Below are 13,686 nucleotides of genomic sequence, written 5' to 3'. Positions count from 1 at the left end.
CGATTGGGTGCCCAGTATACACTGCGTGGTTTAGAGGAAGCAGCCACACCCCAGCTCGGCCGCTAACTGTGACCGAGGCAGGTGGCTTCATTGTCCCATACCTCAGTTTCTCTCCTTGAAAATGGAAATAAAATGTACTTGACTCGTGGGCTTATTGAACAGATCCCAGGAGCTGTTGGCCGTAAGGCGCTCAGGTCAGGGTGTGGCGTCCGCACCCTCGGGGGCCCTGATACTTGTTATGACCACCTTGACTCTAGGAGCTGCAACCTTGGTTTTCATGGAAGCCAATGGAAATTCTGTTTTCTGACAAATGTGAAAGGTATCCTTTAAGATAATAGGATTAAGTAACACAAATGTGAAGAGGAAAAATGATCCCCAATGAAGGGTGCAAGAGATCACGTGTGTGTGCTTGGGCGCAGAGGGCCTGAAGGTCCTACCCTCTGCCGGGCCCGCCCTGCCCCGTGCTGCTCCCGCTCTCCTGGGCACACACCCTACCACCTCCTGGCTCCCCAGATTCGCTTCTGGGGACACATGGAGGGAGGGGAGGTGCCCCTCAGGTGTTCCCTTTCTTTCCTTCTCAGCACCTGCTGAGGAAGCCCTAGGACAGAACAGGAACCACCGGAGTCAGAAGCAGAATCAGGGGCAACTGTATTCACTGTGGTTTACAGCGGCCATTCTACTGCTCTCGTAACCTGCATAGCAGACTTTTAACTTAGAATTCACATAAATATTTAAAGTAGTCTTCATAAACCCCAGAGTGTGTGTCTGTAACTAAGGACAACTTTTTCACAATTAAAAAACCCTCATGAAATGACTATGACTGTTATCAAACGTCTAACTCTGTGCTCAAGCACTAACCTCCATGCTCACAGGAAGGCTCTTTGTGAAACTGACAATAATCCTGTGAGGTGAGCACCACTAAAACCTGCATTTGGCCAGGCGCGGTGGCTCACGCCTGTAATCCCAGCACTCTGGGAGGCCCAGGGGGGTGGATCGTGAGGCCAGCAGTTAGAGACCAGCCTGGCCAATATGGTGAAACCCCATCTCTACTAAAAATACAAAAAGTTAGCTGGGCGTGGTGGCACACACCTGTAGTCCCAGCTACTCAGGAGGCTGAGGCAGAAGAATTGCTTGAACCTGGGAGGTGGAGGTTGCAGTGAGCCGAGATCGCACCACTGCACAAAACAAAACAAAACCCTCCATTTTCCAGACAGGCAAATGAAGCCCAGAGTGACAAGGTAACCTGCTTAAGGTCACACAGCAGGAGGCAAGGCAGGGTATGAATTGAGTGAATCTGACGTCAGTGCCTTCTGGATCAACATGGACCACATCCCCCAGAATGCCAGGAACTGAGTGAATTTGACCCCAGTGCCTTCCAGATCAACACGGACCACATCCCGCAGAATGCTGCGAATTGAGCCAATCTGACCCAGGTGCCTTCCGGATAAATGCGGACCACATCCTTCCAGAATGCTGGGAACTGAGCCAATCTGACCCAGGTGCCGTCCCGATCAACGTGGACCACATCCCTCCAGAATGCCAGGAATTCAGTAAATCTGACCCCGGTGTTTTGCAGATCAATGTGGACTACATCCCTCTGGAATGACGGGAAATAAGCAAATCTGACGCCAGCACCTTCTGGATCAATGTGGACTACGCCCCTCCACAATGCCAGGAACTGACCGAATGTGACTCCAGTGCCTTCTGGATTAGCATGAACCCCATTCCTCCAGATGGCGAGAAGTGAGCGAATCTGACCCAGTGCCTTTGGGATTAGTGTGGACCCCATTCCTCCAGATGACGGGAACTGAGCGAATCTGACCCAGTGCCTTCCGGATCAACATGCACTATATTACATCCCTCCACAATGTGGGAACTGAGAGAATCTGACCTCAGTGCCTTCCAGATCCAAGTGGGCCACATCCCTTCAGGATGTTAGGAACTGAGCAAATCTCACGCCACTGCTTTCCGGATCAACAGGGACCACATCTCGAGAATGCCAGCAAATGAGTGAATCTGACCCCAGTACCTTCCAGATTAACGTGGACCACATCCCTCCAGAATGTGGGAACTGAGTGAATCTGACCCTGGTGCCTTCCAGATCAATGTGGACCACATCCCTTCAGAATGCCAGGAACTGATTGAATCTGCCCTCAGTGCCTTCCAGATCAAGGTGGACCACATCCTTCCAGAATGCCAGACAGATGAAGGACACAGACAACTTCATAGTAAAACGTATTTTCTGATAGACAGGTACCTGGGAATCTACAGATTCAGGTTTAGCACTGTGGGTTGTCCTTTTATACACAGCACACACACCACACACACACACACAGACACAGCACACACACACACACACACACAACCACAGTCACATAGACACGTACCTCGCACACACATACACAGAAAGAAACACACACACCACACATACACACAGACACATACCCAGCATGCTGACACACACAGCACACACACAACCACATTCACACACACAGGCGTATAGTAAACACCCACTCATGCAAACATCACATATGCATGGGCCCCCCGCCCCCACCCCCCCACACAGGGACAGAGTCTACACTGTATTGGCTTCCCATGAATTGATGTCATAAGCTCAGTTAACATATGTGCCTGCTAAGTACCGTTCAGGGATGACAGTGCTGACCCACTGTAGTTTAAAAGCTTTAGGGAAGACTTGATCACTCTGGGCAGGTATTACAGGCAGAGGTGGATTTCTTTTTCTTTTCTTTTCTTTTTTTTTTTTTTTTTTTTGAGATGGAGTCTCACTCTGTCGCCCAGGCTGGAGTGCAGTGACATGATCTCGGCTCACTGCAAGCTCTGCCTCCCGGGTTCCAGCGATTCTCCTGCCTCAGCCTCCCATAATCCCAGTTGGGATTACAGGTGTGCACCACCACGCCCAGCTAATTTTTGTATTTTTAGTAGAGAAGGGGTTTCACCATGTTAGCCAGGATGGTCTCGATCCCTTGACCTCGTGATCCGCCCGCCTCGGCCTCCCAAAGTGCTGGGATTACAGGCGTGAGCCACTGCGCCCGGCCAGAGAAAGATTTCTTATGCTGCTTTTAAAACAAAAGTAGCCACAAGAGTTAACATTTCTAGTTTTCACTCTCAAAAATAAAGTCCTTGTGGATTTTATGATCCGATTTCAGCAAATGTCACTGCAAAGTGGAGATGCTATCATCCCTTAGCAGTGTGCCTCCACCCTGGGCCGCTGGGGCCAGGTGCTGGCTGCTCTGCAAGGAAGGGTCCCTGCAAGCAGGACAGTGGCCTTCCAGGGCCGAGGCTGGAGGAAGGAGCTTTGCCTCAGACGGGCACCCTTTTTTTAAGCTCTGATTCTGCCCCATGCTGTGTGCCTCTGAGGGTCGCCTTCCCTTCTGAAGCTCAGGCACATCCTCTCCTCTGTCACCAGTTCTCTGGTGCCAGTTCCCTCCTGCTTCCGTTTCCTGCCTTCCAGGCAGGGTGCCACCCTGCGTACCCTTACGATTCTCTCTCTGCTTGTGCAACGGTCACCATCTGCCCACGACCCTTCAGCCAGGTCCTGCGGCGCTCAGAGCTGGCCAGAGAGACTGGTTCCTTCCACAGGGTCTGTCCAAAGACTCCTAAAGGTCGGGCAGTGGTGTGAGTGGCTCTCGGCCGGTCAGCAGTACCTGCAGGCGGAGGGGCTGCCCCAGGGCTCTCGGCGAGACTGAGAAGGTTCATGAGCTCCGTGTTCCTGTCTGAGACGACCACAATCAGGGCAGGCCTCATGTGTGCCCCAACTTTCGTAAAACCACACACGCATAGTCACAAGCAGCTCCCTGCTTTATGCACTCTAAAGTGATTCAGCGTTCCACATGAAAACGCAGCCACGAAGGCACCACGTGATTGATAATGCTCTCCGTGGGACTTACGGGTACATAAACCAAAGAATGGCTATCATCACCCACACGTCCATCATTTCTTTATCCCTCACATCAAACATGATATGGTCATAGTCACAATTCAATAACAAACCACGTAGGGCTCCGTGAAAGTTACCAGTGAGAGCTGCATGTGCTCTCCCAGCTACTCTTCTCTGCTAGAGCCTGCGCCCCACCGACTTTGAAGAGACAACTGTCACCTGGGAACCGACACTCCTGCCGGGGAGCGAGGCCACCTGGGGCTGGAGGCTACAGTCTGGGCCCTCAGGCGGCAGAGGAGCGAGCTGGGAGAGACAACTGCGGCTTCTGCTCCCGCGGTGGGAGTGAGGGCCCTGGTCGGAGGGCCTGGGTCGGGGGCTGTGCTGACTACGGCTGCGTGGGATTTTATTCCAGGCTCTCACGGGTGGTCACACAGGGTGGCCCTGCTGACTCCCATCAGGGGAGATGGAGGCCATACGTGCCACAGATCAACACGATGCCCTTCCATGCATAGCTCCGGACAAAACCTCCTCCTGGGCATAGTGTCTGAAATGAGCTGCTTACTTTTATTTCCAGGACAATGATAAGGATGATTTTGGCCTCTGACAATTCTTTCAGCCCCGCTTCTCCTGCAGGTAGCCTAAGTGACGTATGTGAGACAGAATGAGAGGCTCGGAGACCACAGGCAGCGGACGTTTACCACTGGGTTACTCAGACATCTAAAGCACGAAGTGAGTGACACAGAGGCCGGGGACCCTCCCTCCCTCCCAAGTGGGCACCCCTCTGAGAAATTCCCTGCGAGCTGCCAGCTCTGCCTTCTGTGGGGCCTTCGACCTCACTCCACGTGGTGCAGCCACATGGCCCGCAGGAATGGGGGTCCTGCTGCGTGGGAAGGAGCTTAGGGTTTAACACGCCTGCTCCAGGATCTGCGCCACACACCCGCCTTCAGATTCATCCTGGTGTGCTGGGTTTCTGAAGTCCACAGGACTCAGCCAGGCCCATCCACGGATGGCTGGAACAGGGATTTACACATACAAGTTGGATATTCTGGGAAGCCGGAATTCAAGGATGGACAATGAAAGCCCGGAGACAGAATCCTCATCAGTGAGCAGACAAGGCTCTGGCAGGGGTGTTTTGGGAGCGCAGTGGTTCCTTACAACGTGAGCCTGAAGGAGTTTCCCTTGTTTAGTCCTCAGCTGGGGGCAAACCGTGGATGCTGGAGAGAGGAGTGTGAGGCATACAGAGGCCCAGGTGGCTCTGCGGGGGTCGGACGCGTGGGTGTGTCCCCACCACCCACAGAAGGATGCTCGCCTGAGACACAGGGTTGGCCATGAGGCCAGAGGACGCAGGGACTGACCGTGACACAGTTTCGGGAAGCATCCACACAAGGGGAACCCACAGGGCACTTGGGTTATAGGAACCTAACAAAGAGCTAAAATCTGAGCTCTCTCCCTCCTGCGTCCATTCGATCCCCTTGGACGCTGCTTTCTAGAACGCCCAGAATAAAGAGAATCCTCATTTCTCAGCACATGGACTTTCAATGTGGGAAGACAGCAACTGCGTGCTCATTAAAACTCACTCTTGGCCAGGTGCAGTGGCTCATGTCTGTAATCCCAGCACTTTGGGAGGCTAAGGCAGGAGGATTACTTGGGCCCAGAGTTTCAGACCAGTTGGCCAACACAGTGAGACCCCATCTCTACAAAAAATAAAAAAATCACCCAGGTTGCCTAACCCCCCATGGCACAGGATGTTTCCCAGGGCAGAGAGTGACGTGGCCGCAGGGTCCCGCTGCGGAAGAGCCCTGTGCAGTGAGGGCCACAGGCCTGGGACCCCATGCCGCTCAGGACCACACACAGCTCCCAGATGTCCCCTGGGGGGTTTTCCCGAGGAACTTTAGGGTCCCTTTCAGCCCTGCTATCTGTACGCCCACCATGGACTGGTGCCCATTGCCTGCCGCCTGCACACAAGTGCCCTTGCGCCTGGCCCTCAGCCCGCCCATGTGCAGGAGGGGTTCCGGGACAGCCAGGTTACAGGCGAGAGCCCCATGTGCCGGAAGTGTGGTTCGTGCACCTGCACACCGGTCCTGTCTCTGCCTGCTGCAGCCCTGGGCAGTCCTGGCCCTTCACCACACGGGAGGCCGTCCTGGGACCTGAGGACTCCGCCCATACTCCATGCCCTCCTTCCCTTCCTCAGGCCTACCTGACCCCGGCAGACCTCCTGCTTTCCTCTTTGTTTGTCTTCTGGTCTTGCAGACAGCTGTCTAATGGCAGGGCCTAGGCTTGAGGGCAAGCCCTGGGGGTGGCCATGCTGGCTGCGTCCCTGGGACCCTGGTCTCCCTCACGGGGATGCAGCAGTTCCACCGGGTTAACCTCAGGGGGCATATGTGTCTCTCCCATGGCCATCATTTTCTACTGACTTCGCTATTTCAGCATTAATTTAGAGCATATATTCCTTTTAAGAGGTGTCTAAATCCTTCATGGGCCACAACAGGGTAGAAATCAGGGGCTGTAACCTCCAGTGTCTCAGGGGCTATGCAGGCCACGTAAGCAGAGGGAGGGCCTGCGTGGTGGAAGGGGGGCTAGATGACTGGAGGTGACCAGTCCTACCCCAAGGGGACAGCATATAGGCACTGCTGGCCAGGAATGTGGGACTGGGGTTGCTCAGATCTTTTATTAAAAAAATAGAAATCAGGCATTTGTATTATTTATGTAAAATTTCTCAATTTTGAAAACACTCACTGGGCTCTTAGAGCTTGAACTATGTCCCCTCAAGAAGATACGTTGAGTCTTAACCCCAGGACCTCAGCATGTTATGTAACTTGGAAAAAGGACCTTCACAGATGTAATCAAGTGACCACAAAGTCGCTGGGGTAGGCCATTAATCCAGTAGGACTGGTGCCCTGATCAAAAAGGGAAATTTGAGGCCGGGCAGGGTGGCTCATGCCTGTAATCCCAGCACTTTGGGAGGCTGAGGTGGGTGGATCACCTGAGGTCAGGAGTTCAAGACCAGCCTGGCCAATACAGTGAAACCCCATCTCTACTTAAAATGTAAAAATTAGCCAGGCGTGGTGGCGTGCACCTGTAGTCCCAGCTACTTGGGAGGCTGAGGCAGGAGAATTGCTTGAACCGAGGAGGTGGAGGTTGTGGCTACCCGAGATTGTGCCATTGCACTCCAGCCTGGGCGACGACAGCGAAATTCCATCTCAAAAAAAAAAAAAAAAAAAAAAGGGAAATTCACATACAGACAGACATGCACAGGGAGCGGGTCGCACGCAGAGGCAGGGACTGGGGTGGGGCAGCCACAAGCCAAGGGACACCGGGAGCTGCCAGGCGCTGGCAGAGGCTGGAGGAGGGAGCACAGCTTCAGACTTGCTCTCAGACTTCCAGCTCCCAGCACTGTGGGAGAAGAAACGCCTGTTGTTTGAAGGCCCCTGGTTCGTGGTGCTTGGTGAGGGTGGCCTCGGGCAGCTCACACGTGGGCCACACGGAACGTGGTGAGGGTGGCCTCGGGCAGCTCACACGTGGGCCACACGGAACGTGGCTGTGGGTGGGATTGTTCCGGGGGAGCCGTGCGCATCCCCTGCTATAAGCAACACAGTGGACTCACACGGCTCTAAAACCTCTGAGGTCGTTTCCATCCGACGGCCACCCTGGGGCAGGGCTCTTCTGGTGCCAGCCGGAGGCCTTACTCACACCCTCCTCCTCCTCCTAGCATCACACCATCCAAAAGTTTACTCAACCCAATGACGCGTCTTTAATTCCATTATTGACAACATTGTGGAACATAACAGAATTGAGGAATAGCCCCACGGCACATTCCTAGAGAACCCCTTTGCGCTTACTCTATTTTCTCCTCATTAAATAATTATTTAATTAATAGCCTGTAAGAATAGTGTAGTAGGTAGAAATTTATCTAACGGCATGATCGTTCCAAGTCTCCATCTTTTCTTTTGGATATTTTGTAAAAAAAACAAAAAACAAAAAACAAAATCATTAAAATCTATACTCGTGATGTCAACAGCAGTTCCTCCATCTCTCCGCAAGAAATGCCATCAGCAAAGACAGGGTGTGATGCCCAGCTCCCTCCCTGTCTACGGATATGGCCTAGGATCTCACTAGGCACCGAGGCAAGCACACTGGTCTGCGGTTCCCACAATCTACCTTTAACCCTTTCTGAATGTTTGCCCAACACTCTTATTCCAGCATCTTTCCCAACTCTGCCAATCCCTCAGACATTCCCGACAGCCATGGTCAAATCCAGCTTTGCTACAGACACAGAGCCACAGAACTGGTCTGGACACAGAGCCACAGAACTGGTGAGAGCCCATGTAGCAGCTCTCGTGGGCTGTGCCCCCCAGCCCTCACGTGGCACACACCTGCTGCTCTCTGCAGAGCACGCCTCACTCCCCTTCACGAAGGAGTGGAAATACAATGGCAGCCGCAAAGCTCTGGCTACTAAGATGCATTATCTGCTCCAAGCTGCCAGTGTAGTGATTATGTCTTAAAAGAATCACATACATGATAAAGCTCCACATTTTGAGGCGTGTGAAGCCACGAAGGCATTGTCTTCCATATCTTATTCTTGATGACGACATGACGATGGCATTCGTAGGTGAGCTCCCTCTGCCTCATGGCATCAACTCTGCAGAGGCGTTTCACAGGTCACGTTAGAAGGCTACGAAAAACTAAAACACATAAAAAACGATGTTTAAACCTGTGTGCACCATTGAGTTTGACGGACACGGTGTACGGATGCCAGATTAGTTCGTTTTACTATCAGTATAGTACAGTCTGTTAAACTGCGCATCTTTGATGAGTTACTGCCTGCAGCGTGGCACCTGACCCAGGCCAGGACAGTCTGAGTGGTCCTTCCTTTCGCCCTGTGCAGGGCTGGGCTTGTGACCTCAGTCTTCCCCGGCAGCTCTGCTTGGCAGAACTGAGGGATGTGTCCCTTTTATCCGGGGCGAGCTACTATAGGAATAACAATGGAGGCTTAAGACCTGTAGAAAAACCTATGAGTTTAGGAATTGTGATTCCTGATTTTTATTGAGTAAAATGCTCACCCTAGTTTCTTCAACAGAAAATCAATATTCTGAACCCTCCAGAAACCCGGTATTTGCAGGAATCCCAGCACTCACTAACAGAGGTGGCACAAAAGCCCCTGAAGCCAGAGATCCCCGGGGAACAGTGCCCAGTCCGACGGGCTTCTCCTGAGCCCATTCTGGGTTTCCTGCTTTCTAAAGCCAGCTCCCCGGGGAACGGCACCCAACCCAATGTGCTTCTCCTGAATGGATTCTAGGTCTCCCGCTTTCTGGAGCCAACTCCCCAGGGAACGGCACTGAGCTCGAGGCGCTTCTCCTGAGCGGATTGTGAGGCCAGTTCCCCAGGGCATGGCTCCAAGCCCAAGGCACTTCTCCTGAATGTATTCTGGGTCTCCTTCTTTCTGAGGCCAGCTCACCGGGGAATGGCGTGGAGCTCAACGCACTTCTCCTGAGCGTACTGAATACATTCTAGGTCTCCCACTTTCCCAGGCCAGCTCCCCAGGGAACGGTTCTGAGCCCGATGTGCTTCTCCTGCTTTCTGAGCATTTGAATCTGGTGGCTTCTGTGTCACCTTCATTCTGAATGAGTGAAATGTGTGCTTAAAATGACCGTGAGAAAAGCCCCCCTGCAGAACAGGAGAGAAGTGCCGTCAGGTGGGGAGGGCTGGAGGCGGGAGTCCAGGCCATGGGCCCAAGAGGAGGGTCATGGTGGGAATGAATGAGGCCCAGGGAATGTTGGGAGACAGGCTGGCAGCTGCAGGAAACTCCTCAGCAACCCCCCAGCCCAGATGCAAGGACACTGGGGTGCCACTCCTGCTGCTGCCGTAAAGGAAGAAGAGGAAAACAGAATGAGGCAAAGTGACAGGGGATGAAGGGCCTGGGGAGGCTGCTGTGTGCTCGCCGAGGAGGGGAGGCCCCTCGGTTCTGCTTGGTGCTGGCCATTCTTCTGGGTCGTTGTTTTCTAAGCGCTGTTGACTGCTGGCTGGACCTCAGTGAATGACCCTTCTGCTAACGCTGCCAGCCGCTGCGCTGGTGTAGGCTGATCACAGCATCCCAAATCTAAACCGCCCCAGAAACAGGCTGGTCCCTGCTGCCACAGAAAGTTGATCTGTGACTTTGGGCACATCCACCTGGAGCCAGAACTGCCAAGAGAAGACGGCGCTCTCTGCTGTCCAAGCAGAGCATCATGGAGGGCCTACACAGCCCGAGGTTTTGGGGGAGCACGTACCTCTTCAGCAACGCCTGCCAAGATGGAGACAGACTCTCGTGCTGAGGGTGCAGGGCTGCACTCTGAAAAGACCCAGGGCAGCACTCCAGGCAGGCTTGGTGCTCGGGGAGACACGGATGGCAAGGAGCAGGGCATGGGGCAGCCTGGAGGTGCAGCTGCACCAGCTCTGGGGTTCCACTCTCTGATCTAAGGTGTTTTCCACCCTCACCCCATGTGAGATACCCACTGCCCCCAAACTAGGGATGGGAACCAACAACTCTGAGAAGCCCACATGGGATATGGGATGGCCTGTGAAACACCGGCTCCCGGGCCATCCCTTTGGTTCAGCCACAGGCTGGGGGTGGGAGGTGGTGACAGGACCCTGTGGGCATCGCCTTGGCCTGAAAAAGGGGGCCGTGAGGAAATCACACACCTCAGTCCTCGTGCTGAGAAGTCGCAGTTGTTGGGTGGACCATGGCCACAGAGACTCTGCAGGAACCCTGCTGCTACCTCTCACTGCACGGGGACTCACAGACACGAAGATGGCCATTCACAGCATCACCACAATCGATCCACGAGGCTTTGAGAAAGTGCATCTCTAAAAGCACATTTGGTGGGTCCAACAAGCATCACTTATTCACAGTCCTGAACTCAGTGCATGGAGGCAAGAGGCATGTCGGTGACCACGTGAGGGAACAGGTGCTCGTCTGGGGCAACAGCCTGATGGTGCCTTGGGAGCCAGGGGCGGGCACCTGCAGACATCACCTCGGACGCTCAGCACCTGCATGCGACATGCATCGCCGCAAGGTCACAGGTGGGCACCGGGGTGCTGCAGGGTCAGCCGACTTAGTCGAGGCTGAGCTTGCAGTAAGCGTCTGAGCCTGCACTTGACCGTGGAAGCCAGTGCCCTCCCTAGTTGGCAACGTTGCTCAACTGAGCTACAGAGAAAGAGCTTGTGCCAACCCCCTCAGAGGTCACGGACTCCTTCATGGAAATCACTCCCTTGCGTCTCCTCACACGGACACAGCTCCACACCCCACCTCAGGCCAGGCAGCGGCCGGCCTGGCCTCTTCACCAGGTATGAGCCCTGGCTGCTCCTTGCTGCAGGACCACTGGCTGGGTGGCCGGGCACGCAGCAGCCATGTCTCAACCCGCGGGGCCAGCACCTGTGCCCCACTCCCCATTACACCTGTTCTGAAGCCTTCAAGAGCAAAGACTGACGTTTGCCATGGCCAAAGCAGCCGGGCTCTTTACCGCGGAAGGGGATTAAGTGCTGCCCCGCGTACCTTTCAGATGTTTATATGAAGCCATTTTTCGGTAGTTCTCTAAGTGACTGAAAAACGCACAGCCATTGCATTTATTTGTACGCGGGCGGGCGGGCGGCCAGGGCCCTGGCCACGTTCCCCAGAAAGCCACGTTTCCACTCTGGGGAGGGGCATGCTTCATTTTTCTGTGAGTGGTGAGGTCCCTCTTTTAACCTGTTATAAATTACCTTTTGTAATCTCTCCCAAACCATTATACAGAGGAGGGAGGGACGACAAAGAATAAATACATCTGTAATAAATGTGGGATTTGGGAAAGATGATAAGATCAGAACAATTTGAATGAACGCGGCAAATGAATTTAGAGTTTTTGAACTATCAGCTAATTCTGAAAATAATGACTTGTAGAAGGAGAGGCTATTTTTAAAACAATTCATGTTCTTTGCTTTCATGTGAAGGAAATAAAACAAGGCACTCATGAATGCGCTCTTCAAGTACAGACTTTCCTGGAGCTCACAGGAAGGGGCCAGCACAGGCCAGGCTGGAGACACAGTCTGATTCTACCGTGGCTTCCCAGGGCGTGTTTGGAGGGCGCCTTCCTCTTCCCAACCCTGCAGCCCCGGGCCTGGCTCCAGGTCTGCCCCACGGCCCCGAGGTGAGTCTCAGCAGGTCCAGGCATCCGTCTGTCCGTGGTGACACTGCAGCCTCCCTCTGTGGCCCCGGGATGAGTCCCGGGACGTCCAGGCATCCAAGGTGACACTGCAGCCTCTCTCCATGGCCCCGGGATGAGTCTCAGCACGTCCAGGCGTCCGTCCGTCCGTCCGTGGTGACACTGTAGCCTCTCTCCATGGCCCCGGGATGAGTCTCAGCACGTCCAGGCGTCCGTCCGTCCGTCCGTGGTGACACTGCAGCCTCTCTCCACGGCCCTGGGATGAGTCTCGGCAGGTCCAGGCATCTGAGGTGACACTGCAGCCTCTCTCCATGGCCCCGGGATGAGTCTCAGCAGGTCCAGGCGTCCGTCCGAGGTGACATCGCAGCCTCTCTTGGTTTCTTAGCTGCCGCAATCGGTCATTCCAATGTCCGACCTCTGGGGCCCTCAGACCCCCAAACCCACCTTGTCGCTCTGGCTTCTCTGCCTCCTGCAGGTGGCAGCGCTACTGTGGCCTGCCATGCCCCACCCCTGCCTCCATCCCCACACATTGCCCTGTTTCTTGGGTGGCCATTCTCTGGACCTCTCCCTCCTACAGGCGTCTCTGGCCAGGATCGTGTTCCCCAGTGCATGACCCCTATCCTCCAACACCTGCTCAGGTCTGCAGCCAAACCCACACCTCCCATTCCTGCCTCTCCTGAGCAGGAAGCCCCATGAGAGGGTCCCTTTAAAATTCATCCAGCCTGGCCCTGGGCCCTGTGTGGCCGCAGGTGGTCACGGAAGCCCCACCTGAGCTTCCAGGCCCCTCGTGCCAGGATTTCTGAAGGTCATGCCTGACTCAAGTCTCCATTCTCGACCCATTAAAGGGGGAGCAGAGATCATGCTTCCCAAGGGACTCTGAGGCCTTCTCTCCAGGTCTGAGAAGTGGGAAGTCCCCCAGTGGGAGTGGAAGGCCAAGGCCACGGCACTGCCGTCATGTGCTCCGGAGAAAGGTCACCTGCCGCCCTTCTGTGTGCTCGCGAGTCTGTCAGCACTGCCTGGCTCCGGCCACGCCCTTTGCACATCCCGGCCTCCTGGGAACGCGGAGAACTTCGTGCCTGCTCTTCGGTTCTCAGCATCCGGGAGCTCCAGCCAGCATGAAGGCAGAAAGAATAACAGCCAGTGGTAGTGGAAGGCATGAGCGTCCCCGGAGAGCAGGGCCCGACCATCACCAGGGCCCCTCCAAGAGGAGCTCTATATGCCGGGGGAGTGGGCTCAGCCCGCAGGACGAGGCTGAAAGAGCTCCCCAGACTGCTCTCTGAAGACAGCCTCTGCAATCTCCTGCCTTCTCCCGCAGTTCCCTGAGTACTCCCTTCATTCCTCAAGGTCTGATTAGTTTACAGGCTAAGTGGACCAAGAGAGATGTTACGTATGTTAGCAGGAAGCTAGCACGTTCGTTAATTTCTGTCTAGTCATCAAATATTTATTGAGTCCTTAAGTCTGAGGCATTATAATAGTTACTGCTGTGGGGTCACACAGAGAAATAAGACCTGGTTCCTATTTCTCAGACTCTCATCACGCACTGGTAAGACAGCCACCGATAGAAACGACTCCAATCAACTGGAAAATAGAGCTACAATTCCTTTGGATTTA

At 54.3% G+C, this 13,686-nt stretch overlaps 1 protein-coding gene across 1 annotated transcript in view; it reads right to left on the bottom strand.

Moving 5' to 3' along the window:
• The window catches only part of PTPRN2 (protein tyrosine phosphatase receptor type N2), a gene marked incomplete at its 5' end in the record, with an annotated part of 1,004,492 nt that overhangs the window by 163,559 nt on the left and 827,247 nt on the right, over window positions 1–13,686 (bottom strand).

The sequence above is a fragment of the Macaca nemestrina genome, chromosome 4 (assembly GCF_043159975.1).
Source record: "Macaca nemestrina isolate mMacNem1 chromosome 4, mMacNem.hap1, whole genome shotgun sequence".
Taxonomy (NCBI): Eukaryota; Metazoa; Chordata; class Mammalia; order Primates; family Cercopithecidae; genus Macaca; species Macaca nemestrina.
Note: the sequence above shows the minus strand (reverse complement) of the source record. Positions and strands in the feature narration are given on the sequence as shown.